Source organism: Natrix helvetica (genome assembly GCF_964273705.1).
Source record: "Natrix helvetica genome assembly, chromosome: 4".
Taxonomy (NCBI): Eukaryota; Metazoa; Chordata; class Lepidosauria; order Squamata; family Natricidae; genus Natrix; species Natrix helvetica.
The window spans coordinates 18810789-18833385 of NC_138550.1; the positions used below are offsets into that span (position 1 = coordinate 18810789).

At 42.2% G+C, this 22597-nt stretch overlaps 1 protein-coding gene across 2 annotated transcripts in view; it reads left to right on the forward strand.

The window, feature by feature from the left end:
• The first annotated feature begins 8984 nt into the window (after nt 1–8984).
• The window catches only part of ELMOD1 (ELMO domain containing 1), a 54048-nt gene continuing 40435 nt past the window's right edge, over nt 8985–22597 (forward strand). Inside the window, exon 1 of one of the 2 annotated variants that reach the window (XM_081952016.1) lies at nt 8985–9117. The gene's annotated coding sequence lies outside the window, so the exon portion shown is untranslated. Of the gene's footprint in view, nt 9118–9749; nt 9861–22597 lie in introns of those variants that run through there. The other variant, XM_081952017.1, reaches the window with a different exon arrangement.

Here is a 22597-nt window from a genome sequence, read left to right on the forward strand (position 1 = left end):
AAAACTATGAACGCACTAGCTACCACATTCCACATCATACCCAAACTGTGGATGTTGCTACAGAACAGAGTTTATCTCCAATTAAAATTAAAATCACAGAACTGGAAAGTCCCTGAGTCCAAATCAGTGTAGGAATGCTAATGAAAGCATCCCTGAAGAGATGGATGTTCAGCTTGAATTTAAACACATCCAGTGTTCAGATGTCAGGTTTTGGAAATGAAATTGCATATTTCCACAGCAAAGAAATAAAATTATTTTGTTAGATAACTCCATTGCTGAGCCAGCTGTTTTTAATTCCTCCTAGCCTGAGGTTTGTATCTCTGTTTTTATATTTACTGTTAGGTTTTTATACACAGTAAATCTATATTTTCCTGCATTGCCCAGACTCACTTTCAAACTTTTTTTTAACATTTAGCACTTAATTCCTACAGCACTGTAAGGATGTTTACCCATGTAATAGGTCTGTATTACTATTATCCTTCTCATCCTTCCTTCTTTGTGGCAACCCCTGAGATATTGGAACACTGCTATCATGTCTCCCCTAGTCCTTCTTTTCATTAAACTAGACATACCCAGTTCCTGCAACCGTTCTTCATATGTTTTAGCCTCCAGTCCCCTAATCATCTTTATTGCTCTTTTCTGCACTCTTTCTAGAGTCTCCACATCTTTTCTACATCGTGGCGACCAAAACTGAATGCACTATTCCAAGTGTGGCCTTACCAAGGTATTATAAAGTGGTATTAACACTTCACGTGATCTTGATTCTATCCCTCTGTTTATGTAGCCTAGAACTGTGTTGGCTTTTTTGGCAGCTGCTGCACACTGCTGGCTCATATTTAAATGGTTGTCCACTAGGACTCCAAGATCCCTCTCACAGTTACTACTATTGAGCAAGGTATCATCTATACTGTACCTGTGCATTTCATTTTTCTTGCCTAAATGTAGAACCTTACTCTTTTCACTATTGAATTTCATTTCATTAGAGAGTGCCCAATGTTCAAGTTTGTCAAGATCCTTCTGTATCTTAAGCCTGTCTTCTGGAGTGTTGGCTATTCCTGCCAGCTTGGTGTCATCTGCAAATTTGATGAGTTCCCCATTTATTCCCTCATCCAAATCATTGATGAAGATGTTGAAGAGTACTGGGCCTAAAACAGAGCCTTGGGGCACTCCACTGCATACTTCCCTCCATGTAGATGCAGTTCCATTGAGGACTACACGTTGAGTGTGGTTGGTCAGTCAGTTACGAATCCATCTGGTGATGATGCTGTCTAACCCACATTCTTCTACTTTATCTAGTAGTAGGTTATGGTCTACCTTGTCAAATACCTTACTGGCAATAGATGGCCAGAGGTGAAAGGAGAACCAAAACCCACAGTATATTCAGATAACAGAGAACTTTAGATCTTTGTCAGGTAAACAAAGAGTGAGTCTGATAAATCAAAAGACTAGGATGAAAAATAACAATGAAATTGCCATATATAAATGTGAACTTCTTAATGTGGGGATGGGAGTCAAAATGTATAGGTACAGGATGGTGTTATCCCACCTTCGTGTAAAGAAGGTCTTGGAATTGTGGCCAATCTGTGGCTAATATGTGTCAAAAGTGATATCCCTGCTAAAACCGAAATGTTCATTTTAGGCTGCATTGAGTTATAACCCCAAACCAAAAATAATTATGCAGAACTCCACTATATCTTGCATTATTCAGACCCTATCCTGAATACACCGAGTAGTTCTGGGCATCACATTTTAAGGATGAGTGAACACTGCCAGAAAAGAAAACTATGATTAGAAGTCTGAACAAACAATATGGGGATACTACTGAATTTTAAACTAAAGGCCCTTTTTTTTCTATGAACCACAAAACCTGCTTTAGCCTCGTAAGAATGTTCTAAAAATACAGTCTACTTATATATGTGTATACAATAGCAATGTTTACAGCATATTCTTCCTCATTAAAACTTTGCATTAAAACAACGTGATTGCAAAAACAGTTGAATTCCCTGCATGATTTACCTCAGATGATTTATTTTAAACCCACTGGTTTAAATTAATTTAAATAGGAAAGGCAATGTGAGGTACAGTTCATTAAAATCAATAGTTCCCTGAACTACGTGGGGGGATATGTAAATTACAGGATTATGTAAATTATGGGAAGTAACGGAATTCTTTATGGAGTACAGTTACGTTCTAGGTCAGTGTTTCTCAACCTTGGCGACTTTAAGTCCTGTGGACTTCAACTCCCAGAATTCCCCAGCCAGCTGGCTAGGGGATTCTGGGAGTTGAAGTCCACAGGACTTAAAATCGCCAAGGTTGAGAAACACTGTTCTAGGCAGAAAGCAGGTCTAATAAATATGCAGTGACCTATTTAAATTATATTTCTGCTTCCAGGAAGGGAGGAAAGAAAGAAAGACCAATTCTCCCTAGCAAATTCCACAGAGATAAAAGAAAAATGAATACCAGAAAGAATAATACCAATGATTTCCATTCTAATAAAGCACCTGATTTTACATTTTCATTGTGCTGTCTTTCACATTTCAAGATTATCTAAGAACTGTATGGGATTTTGAAGAAGTCTCTCACCTTCTTTAATCATAGAAACAAGGTGTCACATTCTCTCACAATAAGGAAGAGCAAGGAACAATATGTATTTTTTAGCTCAGTGGTTTTTTTTTAACCTTCTTTCACCCATTGCCTCCTTCCAACCTTGTTTCCCCCCCCCCCCCCCATGTCCACCTCAGGATATGGACATGGATCGTAACTGGCATGTTTTCTGGCATCAACCAGACTACATTTGCAGCCCAATATAGTCTCCCTTTTTGTTATGGTGACAATAAAGAATTTCAGGGCTAAGAATCTATCAAACCTAGATTTCTTTGAATCAATTGAGGTACGATTGAGAGTGTTTTAACAAACTGCATTACTCTTTGGTTTGGTGGCATAGAAAGTCCATACAGAGAGTGGTGAGGAAAGCAGAGATTATAGGAAACTTGTGTCCTGTTATTCAGGATACTGCTTATAAGTGCATAATTATTATCTTTTGAGAGGTGAATGTTAACAAAATTTCATTTTAATGTATGCTGATTAGTGTATGCTGATTAGTGTATCTTTAAAGTTACAAGAAAGGTTTTTTTTTAAAATTGTATTCAAAGTGGCACATTATTGTTTGCCAAAACAAAATTTGGCTATTACAGACATCTAGAAGAGTTGTTGAAGACACCTTTTCTCTCAAGGTACTTTATTAATTTATTAAATTTATATGCTACCCATCTCACTCTACAAAACAACTCTGGATAACAATTAAAATAATATTAATAACATTAGGTACAAAAATATGAATAAGACAAGCATGCATAGAGTAAATGATTGGATATACTCAAGTCAACAGGACTTTTGATGGTGGATTCTACACTAGGAAACATCTTATTCTAAGAAGTATGTGTGGCTCCAGTTTTCCTTACTTTCTGGAAGTAAATTAACTAGTATTGTTTCAGAGCACTTTAGTGATACTAGGCAACCACAATGGTTTGTGTTTAATACCCACACAAGATGAAAAGTCAAAAGCTTATCATTTTTATGGAATCGAGATGTGCAACTTTTCTAAGCTTATGGATATGTCACCGGTGAATGTCGACATTCACCAGATTTCGGACTTTCACAGTAACAGATATATAAATATATACCAAATTTTACTGGATAAAAAATTGTTTTGGTTTATTTCAAATGTAATTACAGTATTAAAAATATACTCTGGTAAAGTTTTTTTTTAATACCTTCTTCTGTGATATTAAAAAGTATAATGAAGGAAAAACTTTTAGGGACAATGAAGACCAACCCAATATTTATGAAAAACAAAACACATGACTTTTCCCAATTCCATGTGTAAAAACTAGTCAAAATGATGAGTGAATTTTACTTCAATACTAGCAAAAGAATTACACCTGCATGGGGGAATTTGGCTCTGGGCCTTGAAAAGGAGATGGGAGAGTGAAACTAATTAATCATGGAAAAGTAGAAAGCATGAGAAAAAGATTCAGAACAGCCCCAGCTTGACCTAGGTGTCATTTTAAAATTCTTTTAAAGGCTATTTTGAAATAAAATAGCATTCCTGAAATCCCTGTGTATCTGTTTCTTGACCTGGCCAATCTCAAAAATCTGACATCTTGATGGGAACATATAGCAAATCAAATCCTACATTACACATGCCTTTTATGCCTTTTTTGAGTACTTAGAGACTGTTAACATTCCTGGAACGCTCCAAATCAATCAAGAAAATCTAAAGAAGGTGGACGTTTTTCATTATCTGGGATTTCAATTCCAAGGCAATGGTGAGGTGCAAGCAAGGGTGAATGTAGCTTGGATGCGTTGGTGAGAACTCCCTGGTATGCTATTTGACAGACGAATGCCAACCAGTCTTAAATCTAAGATTTACAAGAGAATCATCCACCCTGTTGCACTGTATAGCACTGGATGCTGAGCAGCAACAACAGGGACTGAAAGATATCTCCATGCCATGGAAATGCAAATGCTCCATTGGATATCGGGCATCTCCCTTTTTGAGCACATCACAAATGACACCATTCAACAGCATTTCGGTGTGGCGCCAATTATAGAGAAGATGAAAGAAGACCGGTTCCACTGGTATGGACATGTCCAGAGAGCAGCACCTTCCACTGTTATCAAGACTGCCTACCATATATAAGTCAATGGCTGGGGACCGCACGGGCATCCAAAACAGAGATGGCAAAACACCATCCAAAAAGATATGCAAGGTGCTGGCCTTCTCCCTGGAGATGCAGCTGACTGCAAAGTGGTATTCAATGATCTGGAAAGTGGATCCTGCACCTGCAGGAATGTGTTAGGAAGGAGGAGGAGCCTTTAAACACTTTGCATTCCTTCTCTGTGCCCTACCTTCTGTTATCCAAAACAACTTCCTTAGTCAAATGACATCAAATGGCTCTTCCTTCACAAAGAGATGGGCAATTTGCTTCATACAACATATCTGGGGAAGGTGAAGGCCACAGAAATCAGGGTGAGGTACAAAATGGATGAGACTAGGAAGTTCTAGTTTTTTGTTGTTCTTTTCTGAATGTTCTTTTTTTAAAGGTATTTTAGGGCTTACATTACTGTATAGTTCTTGCCTCAGAATCTTAGATCATCTTGAGATAGAATAAGTGGTCAGATCCTTCCCTATATCCTTCACTTTGTAGCAAAATTCACCCACAGAGTGTCTTCAAAAGAACGCCGATAAATACCTTTATGATAACATAAAGGAGTAATTGATCTATTCTTGCTCATGTTTATTTTGTTTCTGGCGTGAAAGACTAACACAACCACCTCTCTGGAAACTCCAAGAAACATTGTGTTTGAAGGATCATAGCAACATTTATCACTTTCCCCTTAGCAGCTGATTCCTTGCTGTAGTTGGAGATCAAGGATTTCATGGAGGTCACAAGAGACAACATCATGGGTACCACAAGTAATCAAGTGGATTTCAGCAAAAGCCCTTCCCATCCTGTGTTGCTGCATCTGTGTGTCTTGTTAAGGCACTGTAAAGTGCTGAATATTCTGAAAGCCTAGATGGCTTTTGGCTTAGATCCCATTGATTGAAGCAATGTATTTTTTGGCTATAGTCCACAGCAGCATTTAAGTTTAATTTACTTACAAGTTTAATTAAGAATTTAAGCAGTCCCTAGTTGCTTTTTTCTTCTAAGGTGCAATATTGGTTGCCCAGTCCTTGAACTGTTCTATTGGCAGAAGCTTTGCACAAATAAATGAAGCACTTAAATGACTGGGGCATTCCAACTTAAATACTGCAATGGGTGGTAAATGTCTTGTTGATTCTTAAGACCAGAATGACATTTCCCAACTAAAAGGAAAACAGTGGGTATATGGGACAGGCATCCAGCTTTGCAAGGTTGTGAATTGATGGAGGATAAGCCTGCATTCATACACCATGCTACATTAAACTAAACCATGATTTGTGGAATAGGATAACTGGGTTGACCCTACAATATGCAAAGATATAACATAAACAGACAGCATTAAGCCTAGATAAACTACATTATGGCTTAGCAAAATGTGCACATGTAAGTTAGATTTCTCAACAGAAGAATGCTACAGATATTAACAAGAAAATTTCTGAATTCCGATTGTTGTGGAGCATACGCTGAGAGGAGCTTGCTTTGTAGACCCATGTGATAGCAATAGCAATAGCACTTAGACTTATATACCATTTACAGTGCTTTGTAGCCCTCTCTAAGCGGTTTACAGAGTCAGCAATTTGGGTCCTCATTTTACCGACCTGATAAGGATGGAAGACGTAGTCAATCTTGAGCCTGGTGAGATTTGAACTGCCAAATTGCAGATAGCCGGCAGTCAGCAGAAGTAGCGTTCAGTTCTGCACTGTAATCACTGTGCCACCATGGCTCAGTAATGTTTAGTATGATGTATGAACAGAATGAAAGCTTAATGCAATGTGTGAACCCAACCATTGAATCCAATATTCTGTTCTACAGCAGTGAACGTGAGCACATATAGGTAGTGCTCAAGTTACAATTAAAATTGGGATAGAAATTTTGAAGTTATAACAGACTTACAAAAAGTGACCTATTCTTGAAGTGATAATTATCACACAACCCTACAGCCTAATGATTGCAATCTGAATGTGTGGCAACAGGCTCACATTTACAATGGTTGCAACATCTTGCAGTCACGTAATCAGGATTTATGATGTTCCCAGTCAGCTTCCAACAAAGTCAATTGAGGAAGCTGGATTCACTTAACAACCACGTGATTCACTTAATGTGACATGCTTAACAACTGCAGTCATCATATCGATGACTTGCTTAATAAAGGCATCATGTGACACTCAAAATTCCGGTAGCAATTGTGATTATAAGTTGAGAACTACTCGTAATGCACTCATATTCACTGCTGCAGGAACAGAGTGTTGGATTCACACATTGCATTAACCATCACTCTGCTCACACGCCATAGTAAACATTAACTGCGCCCAAACAGCAACACCACTGGATAGACGCTTCTCACTCTTACTACTGGAATTTAGTTTTTTTTAAGACTCTTGAAGGGCATTCAGAGATCATACAGAAGTATACATCTGGGTATTTAAGGAGTTCTAGGTTCTCACCATTCATGTTCTGTGGTTTTATGATCAAAATATTATGATTGCTTAATTGTGCCATTCATTAGATATTATGGTTCGCATGGATACTGCTTTATTGTGCACTATGTTGCAGCTGTAAGTCCTTTAGAGCTTTGATCACTGCACCAGCATTGGTAATAATAAGTAAACCATTCACATGGTGGTTGCAGATGTGTCATGTGTGAATTTAGTCAACGGTTTTTACCATTCCAAGTTCAGTGAGAAGTCTGCCAAGTTCAGTTTTTTTGTAGAAGTAAAATCTCTTATCCCGCAACAGACTATAAGGTAAAGGTTCCCCTCGCACATATGTGCTAGTCATTCCCGACTTTAGGGCACAGTGCTCATCTCAGTTTCAAAACTGAAGAGCCAGCACTGTCCGAAGAAGTCTCTGTGGTCATGTGGACAGCATGACTAAACGCCGAAGGGGCACAAAATGGTGTTACCTTCCCACCAAAGGTGGTTCCTATTTTTCTACTTGCATGTTTGCATGCTTTCAAACTGCTAGGTTGGCAGAAGCTGGGAGAAGTAACGGGAGCTCACTCCGTTGCGCGGCACTAGGGTTTCAAACTGTCAAACTGCCAACATTTCTGATCAACAAGCTCAGCTTCTGAGCCACTGCGTCCCTTATTCTTGCCTATAGGAGCATTTTAAGGTACATGTACTCAGGGGAATTGTTGCAGAAAATGACAGGGCTTAGACGTCTCGGGATTCAAGGAGAAATTTATTGGCAGCCAGGTTCAGAAAACTAGTCAAAGGCTAATATTAAAAGTTCTCAACAACCTTATCATCGAAGCAGGCATTCTTATATATTCTCAAAGGCAGCGTAATACAGAAACACTTAACTCATTTCTTATTGGTTACCTTGAGGAAAAAAGCCTTATAAGTAGATATTGTCTTACTTCTCCTTTTGTCTTGGGCCATAGGTACTGACTACGTCTCTCTGTACGAACTTTAGCTGAACTCTGTGGTTTTGGACATTTGACATAAGAACTTTTACTTGAACTTTTATTGGACTTCTGTGGTTTAGGGCTTATGACATTTTCCTGTTTTTGTACCCATCTTACAAGCAGGTTTTTATCTCTCCCTTCTGCCACGTCTTACTTTTATATTTTAATTCACGTTTTATCCTGCTTTAAAAGGAATGTAAATCCAACAGGGCAACTTGTATGGTGTAAATGTCAATGGAGATTCTCAGTCATCCAGGTCATGGTTATCTCAAAGGTGCCTTTTCAAGAGGCAACTGGACTTTCTGGTTTTTCTTTGAAGACTTTTCGCTTCTCATCTTCTCACGTCTTGGATGAGAACTGAAACGTCTTCTAAGAAAAAAAACCAGAAAGTCCAATTGCGTCTTGAAAAAAAGCACCTTTAGGAGTGTATGGTGTAAAGTAATACACGAAAAGGGCATTTCCTTGAAAAAGAATTTTCAATTCAATCCTTGGAAATGTAGGGCTGCTGGGAAAGTGCTCTTTATCTTTTAGGCTCAAAAACAGTGCCTGGAGAACTACCAAAACTACAGCTGTATTCCCAGGCAAGCTGCTTTCCAACCGGCGGGAGAAGCACGGAAACGCAAGAAGCCCAAATTCAGACTCTTCTCAGAACCAGGTCGCCAAAGGCCGCGTTCGCACAACCGGTTTCCCCTTGGCTACTAACACCGTTTCCTTAGCAGACCTAACCTTTCCCACCAGACCAGGCCCGACCCTCGCTCTCCGGAGCCCCCCTCCGCGCTCCCCCCTGACCTCGCACTTCCCCGTGCTGACCGGCAGGCGGCGGGCCGAGCGGGTGGCTCCGGTTCTCCAGGCTGCCGGCAGCGATTGCGCCTTCTCCTGGCCCAGCGCGGCGACTCTTGTCTGCGGGACGGCCGCTGCCTTCCCTCCTCGAAGCCTTGGGGCGGGTGACCCACATACCGTTGCGAAAAAAAATCTTGCCTAGACGGCGGGCGGGCTGAGGAGAGGGTGAGTAAGGGGCTGGGGTAGGGTCCCTTTGCCTTCATACCCCCCCTCCCCAATTTCTTGTTGCAGCTGCGGAAATATCTAAATCCTGGATCCCCGACCCTTGGCATAACCCCTCACTCCCCCACCCCCTTTTAAACCTTGCCCTTCTTTTCCTTTGCATCTCAGCGCTGCGTCGAAATGATGCGCGCATTATTGTTGCAGCGGCCAGCGCAAGCTTCATTCATTCTCCACCCCAAGGCTGCGTTGCTTGCATAGGGAGGGGGGGGGGCTTTTCTTTCCAGCGGCCGAGCAGGCTGCTGGTGGTAGTGGTGGTGGGGTTGATCACGGGCGAAAAGAGGGTGGGGGGGGGGTAGAGGCTTTAAACCCCAGTGCTGGTCGCCTAGCGACCGGCGATCAATTAATCATAGGGAACTGCGCGAGCTCTCCCGGGGCGCACACGGTTGCACCTCCGAGCCTGCAAAAGCGGGGGGGGGGGGGGGAGAGAGAGAGAGAGGAGGAGGGGGTCGGCGGCATCGCGGTTATTGATTGTAGTTTGGGGGCCATCCGTCGTTTCTGCACGGCCTTCAGTGGCGGAGTGGTTTTCCCCTAGTCGATTCCGGGATATTGGCGGATTCGCCGTGGCTGTGGCTTAAGGCGGGGGTGGGGGGTCCCGAGGGAAAGAGAGAGAGGGGGGGATTCCACTCTGCCTCCCCAAAGACACCCCTGCCGTTTAGCAAAGGTGGGAAAGAAGCGCCCCCTGAAAGGTGAGTACGGAAAGAAAACGGACTTTCCTTTTATTATTATTATTATTTGCGGGTGTTATTATTATTATTATTTCTTTCCATTCATTAAACAGGAAATTCAGTCAAGTGAACGTTTAAAGATGTGTCACAAACACCATTGACTGGTGCTAAAGGTTGATACGGGTTGCTGCCAGCGTCCTAGGTATCAACCAAGTATCTTCTTAAAATATATGATGCTCCTAGTTAGTGCGGTTTATTATTTATTTATTATATGTAGTTTATTATTATTATTATTTACTTTATTCATTGAACATGAAACTCGGTCACCTGAACATTAAAAAATGCACCTCAGATACCATTGACAGGTGCTAATGGTTGATATGGGTTGCTGCAAACATCCTAGGTATCAACCAAGTACCTTCTTAAAATATATAATGTACCTAGTTTATTATTTATTTATTATATGTAGTTTATTATTATTATTTAATTCACAGTTTGGGTTTCTGGGGCACTGTCAGAGCTGACTATTTTAGGACGGTGGTCCTACTCAGGGTGCTTTACCTGGCAGAAAATCCTCCCCCCCCTCCCCCAATTTCGATGCAAGGTGTTGCTGGGTAGCTGTGGATGGTAGGACTGTGCTAGCATTGTGGAGTAAACATTTTATTTCAGCCCAGTGGAGGTTAGGGTGTCATGAATAGGTTTTTGTCATCTATTATTGATTGCCTCTTAATTCTGATGTGGAGTTGTGAAACAAATAACCGTGACGCTTGAGCGCCACAAAATAAAATAGGAATAAAAGAGAGATCTGACTTAAAAACCCATCTGGAGAAAGAACACAGTATTGCAGAGAAGTGGGGCAGGAAAAAACGATATAAAGCAGGTGGATTTAAGATGCTCTCTGACTCCTGACTTCATTTGTTTCAACCAATTTTTAAAAGGCCAATTTTCGTGTTCAAAGGAGAGCATTTTTTTCTTCTTCCTCTTCATTCTGTTTCTCATAAGAGAAAAAAAGACACCATTTGGATAAAATTCTTTAGGACAAAGACCACTTATGTTGTGCCAGTACACTGAACAGGTTCTAGGACCAGATCTGGGGTGCAAAAATCTAGATGACCAATAGATGGTAGCAAAATAAATCTGGATTTTGCATCTGAGTTCTAAGCAAAGCATAGTTTGATAGCAAAGTCTGTAGAGCAGAAATCCCCAAACTTGGCGACTTGAAGACTTGTGGACTTCAACTCCCAGAATTTTCCAGCCAGCTGTGCTTAAAAGTCCACAAGTCTTAAAGTTGCCAAGTTTGGGGACCTCTGCTGTAGAGATTCTCAGTCATCCAGGTCATGGTTGTCCCAAAGGTGCTTTTTCAGGAGGCAACTGGACTTTCTTGTTTTTTTCTTTTGATGATATGAGCTGAAGAAGCTTCTTGGATGAAAAGCTTGGGACGTAGTTTGATACCATCACTGGCTATGGAATGGCTATCTCAAGATTTCTGGGTGATTTGTTTATGCAGTGGTTCTGAAAAGCTCACTAATTTCCTTCTGTTGTAAAACTGAAATGGTGGCTGTGTTCTTACAATACGTTTTTCTATAAGGTAACCCATGAGTTGTACAGATGAGTAACATTATCCCATTTTAAGGGTTGCCGTTGAATTATACAGGCACACTTAACCATAAGGTAATCCACATAGATTGGATTTACACAATATACCAAAAGCTCACATATTGCAGTAAGCCACTGTTTTGCTAAACCATGGTTGAAAATGCTACAAGTCAAAATTCATAACCTGCACTGGCTGGGTTCAATACAATACAATACAATAGCAGAGTTGGAAGGGACCTTCGAGGTCTTAAATCAAAATCAGTCAAATCCCGCATATCTTATCTCAATGGTGTTCAATCAGCTAGTTCTAGGTAAGTTTGTGTAGGACTGCAGCTCAATCCTATGGCAGTTTACTCATAGTTAAGTCCCACCTTGGTCACAGTACAAACTTGCATATCTACTCCTATGTATTTCAGTGGGACTTAACTCACAAATTAAACTTCAGTGAGGTTGTAGAAGAAGAAGAGGCAGAGCCAGGAGAGGGGGGTGCAGCTGGTTCCTGGTCTCATGCAACTTAAAAGGGGCCCATGAAGGGGATTTTTTAATTTAAAAAATTACAAAACCAAATTTTTTAAAAGAAAAACAATATTGGATCATTTAAAGCAGGGGTGTCCAAACTTGGCAACTTTAAGACTTGTGGACTTCAACTCCCAGAATTCCCCGGCTGGGGAATTCTGGGAGTTGAAGTCCACAAGTCTTAAAGTTGCCAAGTTTGGACACCCCTGATTTAAAGCATTTGTTAAAACTTCACAGGTAGCAGGGATGGAATCTGGATCTTACCATCCTAAATAGACAGTAAACAAGGAAGAACAAAAGAGGGGAGGAAAACTCAGCATTAGTTGAGTGTCATTAAAGTTTGAAAGAAGAGTTAAATTCAAAGGCAGTGGTAGATCTTTAGGAAGGATGTCAAAAAAATGGAGGGGGAAAAGTGTGCTGTTGATGCTTAGGATGGGATATATTTAAATATATATATATATTTAAGTATATATTAAAATATATTTTAATATATTTCCAAGTATGTTTGAATGTAATTAATAAATGTACAATTATGACATTATTGATTTATGTGTCCATGTGTAGGTGAGGGGGGGCATATTAGTCTTGTTCCAGCACTTAATAATCCTCTCGGCAGCCCTGGACAGAGCCTGGGAGTGGAGTTAAGAGAGTTATCAGTCTGGAATCCTTACGTTGCCACAAGCAATCCAAGTCCAACACTCCTTCAATTCCATTCTTATCTAGCACCAATCTAGTTGGTGATCAATAGCTGACTAGATTCTTGTGAAGAAGCTTGAGCAATAGATCTTCTGAACTAGAACTTCACATGTGATTCTGATTCCTTGTGCCTGACATTGGCCCCAAAGCAGTGTGAAATATATCTCTTTGCTTAACATTCCAATTTCGCTGTGTTTTTTTCCTCCTCCTTACAAATGCAAAAAGAGAGAGTAGCCAATAGTGATCTCTGGGAAGATGTCAAGGTCACCTGGGCCTCTGCTGGAGCTCTGCATGCTGAAACAACAGCTGACTTGAGAACAGCTGGGGAGGGCAAAGTAATATCAATTGCAACTTTACTCCCACTTGTTTCCTTTTCTCCATAATCCACTCCAGCACTAAGCATGAGCAGAAATCCAAGCGGTTACCAGATGTGGAAGCAAAAACCTACTTATGAAGTAACATAATACCAGAGCAAATAAAAACAAAACAAAATAAAGGGAAGGGAGCCTAGAGAATGAACATACTAAGTTATGGTACATTACCTGCCTTGTTTCCCCAAAAATAAGACAGGGTCTTATTTTCTTTTGACCCTCGAAATAAGCACTTGGCCTTATTTTCGGGGAGGTCTTATTATTTTTGAGGTGCAGGAGGCGACGAGCGTGGTCACCTCATGGCTGCTGCTGTGTTGCAATATTTTTGGGGAGGGCTTATTTTCACACATGCACTCATGCACTCAAAAAGCCTGATTGGGCTTATTATCCAGGGAGATCTTATTTTGGGAAAAACTGTAGATTTGCCATATATATTCATTTAATCATTGAATAGCAATCTATCAAATTTCACATAAAAATGTATCTTTGCTTGTAAGATACGAAATCTATGGCAAAAGGTATGGGGTTATTATTTTTTGATTAGTAGAAAAATAAACTCTTCAAAAAATGGTAAGGTATACACTCTGTGCTATTTAGCTAAAGTGCTTTTTCCAGTCTCACAGGATGATATAACCAAGATTCTTTGATTCTGGGATATAACCATGATAAATTTAACATGTCTAACCTGAAAATGCATCTCCAGAATAACGTTTCAATATTATTCTGAAATTAACCTGTTATTAAGTAATATAGTTCACCGTGTTGAACTGTTTTTACTGTATGACTGAGGACCTTTGCATGTTTCTCTGCCTTTGTTTTTAAAAATTGCAATAAAATTACATTGAGGAAACACAGAAGAATGGAAAATTCTCTTTGCTGTCATCTAGTGATTATCCAGATGTTTGTGGCTCAGAGGCCACAACCAGCCCTGCAGAATCAGATGTCAGGGTTCCAAGTAATACACCCATAACAAACGGAACTCTGAGGTTCCTCAAATAATTGGTTTATTGGACATATCATATGGGCATAGGCTGTTGAAAACCGACTGAATATTCCCGTGGTTTTCACTTAATTAACAGTGTCTCCCTCTTCCCAAACAGTCAGTCACATGGTCTAATCACTGTCCCGTCCAGCTGCCAGGTGACATCGCTGCTCCTCTCTTCGGTCACCTGTGGGAATGTCCTTGGTTCTCAGGAGAAAGTGTTTTGTTTTGACTACAAACCCCTCTATCTCTATTCCCCCCCTCCCTACCCCTTAGCTCCAGTGTGGCAACACTAAAGCCTCAAAATGGTCAGGTCAGCTTCAGGGTTGACATCAGACTTGTCAAAGACAAGGACTGAGGAATTGGCAGGGTACCAGGGGATACTGTACTTCTGGCCCCAAAGCTTTTAAGATGCTGTAAGCATTCCATTCTTAAATAATTTATATTCCAGCATTAACCTCAATGGGAAATGATTGTAATTTACATTGCAGTTCTTTAAAACCGGGAACCAAGCTGTGTGGATTCTTTAATTATAACAATCTGATGTCCCCAGGAGAGATGTGGCTGCCCCTCTCACAGGGAGTTTTGACAGGTGCTTTCCCGACACATCTGTTGATGATGAGACCTTCAGAGTTTCTCTTGATCTGTGGATGAAGATAGTGAAGAAATATTGCTCCCCAAGCAGCAACTAAATTGTAACATCATTTTTGTTCTTTCTACAATCCTGTAATCCCTTCATTCAACGTGGAATCAGGGCAACTGAATGGAGCTGAGCATTTACTGGCTGGATGCCCTTCCTGACTCCTATGTGGAGATCACAGCAGATATTTTCTCTTTGTGCCATGCTACAGAAATATCTATCACTGCCTAGGATAGAACTCTCAACCTTCCGAGTGGAAGGTGAGCATCTTCACCTCTAGGCCACCACACCCTGTGAATTATAATGTCATTTATTTGTAACATTTATAAAACTGCCAACTTTCGGCCAACTCTGGGTGGTTCCCAGTCAAAAATCATTTTAAAAACTATAACATTAAAATTTATAAAGTTAAAACATAAAACATTAAAAACAACAAAACACTGGTGGCGGTCATGCTAATGTGCCATCATCTCATCTTCTCCCAACCCTTGGGAGAAAAGTCAGGTCTTCAAAATTTACAGAAAGCTAAAAAGATGGAGACATGACGAACTTCAGGGGACCATAAGGCAGGCACTGCCACAGAAAAAGCATGTTGCCAATCCTCATTCACTGGCAATATTTAGGGGAAGGGTGTTGCAGAGCTGGCAGCAGAGTCAGACAGTGAGGACGTTGGGGAGGAACATGGGCCAATCCTGGAAGCTGGGGAAGGCTCAGACGGGCTCTGTGTCAGAGGCGGAGATGGGGCCAAGGCCATCTTGCAGATCTTAGCTGCCTTTGGAGCTGAGGTAAAGGAACAGCTGGAGCCTGTTCCCAGTGTAGACATGCACAGAGCTGCCAGCAAAGCAAGAGTTGTTAAGAGCGAGAATAGTTTTTTCCATCCTGTGAAAAACTATACATTTTGCTGTAGCTCTTGATAATTTATGAGCTGCTAAATTTCCTTTTCAAAAAATTCAAAAGAAGAAGGTGGAAGAGTTTGATGCCATGATGGATCATACATTTTCTTTCTAGTTCTAGGGGATGAATGAAAACTATACACCCCAAAACACATGCATCCATTTACGATGAGTAAGATGATACCACTACTTGGTTTCTTGCCAAATCAGTGTTTGTCAAAGCAACTTGTTTTTCCCTAGAAGATGTCAAATTAAGGAAGGCTTATCTGTAGCATAACTAAATGAGAAACGAGCAGTTTACTATTCCCTTTTTCTGGATTTAAGTTTGAAGTTTGTCGTCCTAAGTGAGTTGGCTTGTCCAAAGTCACTTGCCCACAGTTCCATTGTGGTAGCTTTGCCCTTCCCCTTGTGACACAAGAGATCAAAGCCATCAGGACAAGATTCAGCAATCCATCTGCATCTGAAATAGAATAGAATATAGAATTCTTTATTGGCCAAGTGTGATTGGATACACAAGGAATTTGCCTTTGGGGCATATTTGGGGCATATTGAGAACAATTAATCAGTGGAACAACTTGCCTCCAGAAGTTGTGAATGCCCCAACACTGGAAGTCTTTAAGAAGATGTTGGATAGCTATTTGTCTGAAACGGTATAGGGTTTCCTGCCTAGGCAGGGGGTTGGACTAGAAGACCTCCAAGGTCCCTTCCAACTCTACTATTGTATTGTATTGTATATGCTCTCAGTGTACATAAAAGAAAAGATACATTCATCACGAATCATATGGTACAACACTTAATGATAGACATAGGGTAGAAATAAGTGATCAAATCATACTAGGAAACAATCAATATAAATCGTAAGGATACAAGCAACAAAGTTACAGTCATAGGTGGGAGGAAATGGTGATAGGAACAATGAGAAGATTAACAGTAATAGTAATGCAGACTTAGTAAATAGTTTTACATTGTTGAGGGAATTATTTGTTTAGCAGAGTGATGGCGTTTTGGAAAAAAATGTTCTTGTGTCTAGTAGTTCTGGTGTGCAGTGCTCTACAGCGTCATATTGAGGATAGGAGTTGAAACCATTTATGCCCAGGATGCGAGGGGCCTGTAAATATTTTCACAGCCCTCTTTTTAACTCGTGCAGTATACAGATCCTCAACGGAAGGCAGGTGGTTGTAATTGTTTTTTCTGCAGTTCTAATTATCCTCCGAAGTCTGTGTCTGTCTTGTTGGGTTGCAGAACCAAACCAGACAGTTACAGAGGTGTAGACGACAGACTCAATAATTCCCTGTAGAAAGACAAGGTTAACTCTTGAAGACAGCAAGGTCCACATTTTGGAGAGAGAGGACCGCTGATTTGAAAGAGAGTCCAAGACGCCATCTATATTAAAATTGAACAACAGAGGGGAGGAATACAACTCTACCTATCCTCTGCCTATAACACAGTCCTTTCAGTAATCTCAGGAAAATCCCATGTCCATTTTCACTCTAATTCAGGTGACACTGAGGATACAGATAAAGCTCCAATTCTCAGAGAGCTAACAATGGATCTCACCAACAAAGACGAACCCCTTAGGAACTTACATTCCCAATAATATCGCTCTCAAGGTCATTGAAACTACTGTGTCCTTCCAAAAGATCATTCATATGTTTTTTTTTAATTGTTCAGTGCTATTTATTAAAGAAAGACACAAAATTGTTAAAACTTCTTCGAACTGCATGGAAATATATATTCACAGAAAAAAATCTTTTTTCCCCTTTTTTTAATTGAACTACAATTACAGATTTACATTGAAATCTGCCTGGTTTTTACAAACCAGAGCCTGCAGTAAATAATGCTGCACCAGAAGATCTAGAGAAGTATGTTTATTTGAATTATAAAGTCTGCTGAATGACAAGATACCTTTTCTTTACTGCTTGTGCCTGGGGAGTTGGCTGACAGATACAATAGGACTAGACAGCCAAGCTGCATTCTAGCTGCAAAATGCTAATGGGTTGCTACATAAGTTGGCTGATTTTTTCCCCTCTTTGTCACTTTTTCAAAAACCTTCTGCTTATAGGAGAGCAGTATTATTTGCCTTGCTCCAGCTGGCAATTGGTAGTATCTTCAGGGCCTCGTCTAGAAGTTGTTCAGATATTTGGCGTTGTTCCTGCTTTTGGCTAAATATGGAATTTCCAAATAGCATTGCTTGCTCTTATCTATGTGTGTCAAGGGCTGCCGTTAGATTGTCCATCTCAAACTGGGGTAACACAGCTGAATGCGAAATCGAGGTCTTTGAGAGAGGTGGAATGATTTTGAATGCTTTCCTTCCTTCTCCCGATTTATGTTCTAGAACAGCGATGGCGAACCTTTTTTGGCTCGCGTGCCACAAGTGGGGGGAGCGCAGGGGGGTCCTGTGCAGGCGTGCCACACCCATAATGCAACGCGCGACCCCCAGTGCGCATGCGCGCACAACACGTGACCCCCCCCATTTTTACATGCTTTTTTTGCCCTCCCCAGGATCCAGAGGCTTTATAGGAGCCTGGGGAGGGCAAAAAGAGCATCCCCCGCCCCCCCCCCCGGAGGCCCTCCGGAGGCTTCAGGGACCATCCGGAGGCTTCCCTGAAGCCTTCGGAACGCTTAAAACCACCCTCTGAGCAAACCGGAAGTCACTTCCGGTTTGCTCGGAGGGTGCTTTTAAGCGTTCCGAAGGCTTCAGGGAAGCCTCCGGACGGTCCCTGAAGCCTCCGGGGGGGGCAGGGGAGGCTCTTTTCGCCCTCCCCAGGCTCCTATAAAGCCTCTGGAGCCTGGGGAAGGCGAAAAATAGCTTTTAAAAAGGTGAACTCAGCTGGCCAGCGTGCGCGTGCCCTGACAAATGGCTCCATGTGCCACTTGTGGCATGCGTACCATAGGTTCGCCATCACTGTTCTAGAACTAGGACAAACCACCTCCCTGAAATAAACAGAAGGGCATTATTGGTATGAATAAAATGAATATAGTAATGAATAAAAATGCTGGATTTCAGCTAGCATGCTTACTCCTTCTACTAATTCCTTTGTCCCTTTTGGTGGGGGCAGCGGAGAGGGGCATTGTCAAACAAAATATTGTTTTATAGCTATATTTCTTAAAGGGATGCAGTGTCTCAGTAGCTAAGAAGCTGAGCTTGTCGATCAGAAAGGTCAATAATTTGGCAGTTCGAATCCCTAGCGCCACATAACAGAGTGAGCTCCCTTTACTTGCCCCAGCTTCTGCCAACCTAGCAGTTCGAAAGCACATAAAATACGAGTAGAAAAATAGGAACCACCTTTGGTGAGAAGGTAACAGTGTTCCATGCGCCTTTGGCATTTAGTCATGCCAGCCACATGACCACAGAGATGTCTTTGGACAGCGCTGGCTCTTCGGCTTTGAAATGGAGATGAGCTGTGGCCCTTAGAGTCGGGAACGACTATCACATATGGGAGGGGAGCCTTTACCATAAAATCATAGTAGCTACATTTCTTAAAGCAAATAGTAGACTAATACAGGTAATCCTCGAGTTTATGACCACAACTGAGCCCAAAATTTATGTTGCTAAGTGAAACACTTGTTAAGTGAGTTTGTCCCATTTTATGACTTTTCTTGCCACATTTCTTAAATGGATCACTGCAGTTGTTAAATTAGCAAGCCGGTTGTTAAGTGAATCCTGTTTCCCCATTGACTTTGCTTGTCAGAAGGTCACCAAAGGTAATCACGTGACCCCAAGCCACGGCAATTATGAGTCAGTTGCCAAGTCAGTTGCCAAAATATGAGTCAGTTGCCAAGTGTCTGAATTTTTGGTCACATGACCATGGGGCTGCTGCCGTGCTCATAAGCGTGAAAAATGGTGATAAGTCACTTTTTTCTGCACCGTCGTAATGATGAATGGCCCCTCCCAGAGGAAATAAAAGAGTAGCGAAAGGGGAGTTGAGTTTGCAGGAGACAATTAGTTCGCTTAATTGGTTTGTGACTCTCCGAGACTCCTTGCCACATTTTGCAGATATCGCCTATCAGCTCTCCAAGCCAGAGAAGGTCTGTGACTGTAAATCCTCCCTTGAAATAATTTGCTCGATGGGAATGAGCAGAATTCACAGTAAATTAATAAAAGAGTTTTTTGTTGGGAGAAGGAGTTTGCTTCATGCTCTCGGGAAGCCTGGGTCAGAACACCCAGGTCTATGCCTCATAGACTGCTTTCCTGGACTTTGTGTGTGCCCGTTGGACTCGGTTACTCAGTGATTCTTGCTGTGCTGGAATTCGAACCTGTGCAGCAGGGGTGCTTTCTGAGGACCTATTTGTGGGGGTTGAATAAACACTTGTAGAACTCTTGCTGTACGTCTGTGTGAGAAGGCAGAAGGACTGGTAGGGCAGGCCAATCCCAGTGGGATGAGATGTTTCCTCAAGTCGCCTGGACGCAGGCCCTGAAGGCAGTGGCGAAATTCAATTTTTTTACTACCGGTTCTGTGGGCGTTACTTGGTGGGTGTGGTGTGGCTTGGTGGGTGTGGCTTTGTGGGCGTGGCAAGGGAAGGATACTGCAAAATCTCCATTCCCACCCCACTCCGGGACCAGCAGAGGTGGCATTTGCCAGTTCTCGGAACTACTCACAATTTCCGCTGCCGGTTCTCCAAACTACTCAAAATTTCCTCTACCGGTTCTCCAGGACCTGCTGAATTTCACCCCTGCATGAAGGACCTTAAAGGTAAATTACCAACACTTTGAATTGCACCCAGAAGCAAACTGGCAGCCAGTGCAGTTCTCAGAGCAATGGGGTTATTTATGGGCCACCCTTGGGGTCCTCAAAACTGCCCATGCGGCGCTTAGTTTTTAAATGGCCACTTGCCAACAGGAACGTGTCTTTTGAATGCTTGCTTTTAGCAGGTGACATTATAATAGATACATTCACAGATGTTCCAGAAAAAAAAAATACGAAAGAAAAAGAAATGGGTAGGTGGAACAAAGAATTTCCTTTGATCTCCCACTTCGTTGGATTGCCCAGTCTGATTGTGTGATTTCCCCAGGAGTACTGAGTCCTTTAAAAACACTCTGAAAAGAGAAATGAGATGTGTCACTGAGCTATGGGTTATATTCGGTTTGTACAATCTTAAAATGAATGGGAGTTTCAGCTCATGACATGGGGTCCTTGGCACTGGGCACTGAGCCCGAATATTTCTGTGCCTGCATTGATGTTTAAAATGTATCTATAGAGTATGAGTTATCATATTCAAATGTTTTCAATTGCAGCATTGTAATGAGAAAGCACATGGAGGTATTTGATAGAGACAGAAATGCAGTCTAGTGGATTTGGAATTGTTTCAAGATAAAAGCTGGCCTCTTGCTTGCTTCAAATAAAACTGTGCCTGAGGAGAAAGTATCTGTGCTTGTCGCTGATTCTAAAAGAAGGAATAGATTAACGCTGCATAGATTAGAACTTGATTTTCAATGCCTTACTTAAATAATATTTGCACAGCAAGTCGCACTCGCCTGGATCCCGTTTTGCATTTAGTACTGTGCCATTCTTTATAGAATAGGATCTTTGTGAGCAGCATATAGAGGTACCGTATTTTTTCAGAGAATAAGACGCACCTTTCCCCCCCAAAAAAGAAGGTGAAAATCTGGGTGCGTTTTATACATTGAATACAGCATTTTTGGCCTACTGAAACCCCGCCTCCTTTGCAAAAATGGACATGCAGAGGGTTTGGGAAGCTTGGAAAGTGCTCGTGGAGGCTGGGGAGGGCAAAAAATGGGGCATTTTTGCCCCCCAACTCCCAGGAGCCCTCTACAAGCCTCCCAAAGCTTCTGCATTTTCCCCCCCCCCCATTTTGTTGCAAAAAACGAGGCGTGCAGAGGGTTTGGGAGGCCTGCAGAATGCAAAAACTTTTTTAAAATTTACCTCTTCAAAATCATGGTGCGTCTTATACTCCAGTGCATCTTATAGTCGGAAGGATACAGTAGTCCTTATGACGATCATTGTGATTGTCAATTATGTTTGTACGATAGTTGTGATAGTTGTAAATAGGGTGACCACACATTACAGTGTTTTTCATGACAGCTATTGAGTAAACTTTGTGGCCATTAAGCAAAACCCATTGTTTGCCGTGGGCTGGTTTTTGCCAGAACCAGAAGAAAGTGCTGGTTTCTTGCAAAACCATTGAAAATTGTGGTCTAGTGATCGAGGGGCACCGATTTTTTTTTTTTTTTTTTGCAGATTTGATAGGTCCCATGAAACCAAGTAGCGGTGGTGCACGTTATGTGTTGAGTATTGTGGACCACTATTCCAGGAGGAGGAGCTTCCGGAGGGAATGGAGGACTGCCTCTGAGCTCCGCTAGATGCGGAGGGCTCTTTGACGGGCGGGATGCTGCCGACCCTCATTTCCACCTCGAGGGTCGGGGATTTCTGGCGCCGAATATTCTGGCACCCTGCCCAGCTCCAAGCTGGCCCGTCAGGTCGGCCGGGCAGCCGGGCAGGAGGAGGATAGCGCGCCAGTTGGTGCGGCATGGCGGCTGGCGTTTTTAAGCCGGCATGGCGGCTGGCGTTTTTTGAGTCGGAGCGGCAGAGCAGCGGAACGCCAGCGCCAGTGGAGCAGCGATGCGGTAAAGACCTGAGCGGAGGGGGCGGAGAAGGCTGGAGGAGGTTGGAGGACGGCGGCGGTGGTCTGTTTGACTGGTCGGATTTTGGCTGAAGACATTCAGAAAGATGGTGGCAACCCAGGAGAGCCGAGCGGCCCGAATTACGATCTAGGGGACGCTGAGCTCCAAACTGGCTGGCGATTGTGATTCTAGACCGGCGAGAGGGCCGTGGGAAGGAGTGTGAGGCCCGAGGGAGGCCCGAGAGACCCGAGGCGCCGAAGGGAAGAAGGGAAGGAGAGTGAGGCCTGAGGCGCCAGAGGAAGTAGAGAGTGGAAAGATCGGTGGAAGGGCTGCAGGGAGGCCGCAGGGAGGCCGATGCAGCCCTCCCGGGCCCAATAACAACGACTATGGGTGGCCAAATGGACGGAGGACTATTTACAACTATGGCAGGCCATGGAACGGAGGCTTTGGAACATCAGAGGCCCATGCAGAAGGTCAGACC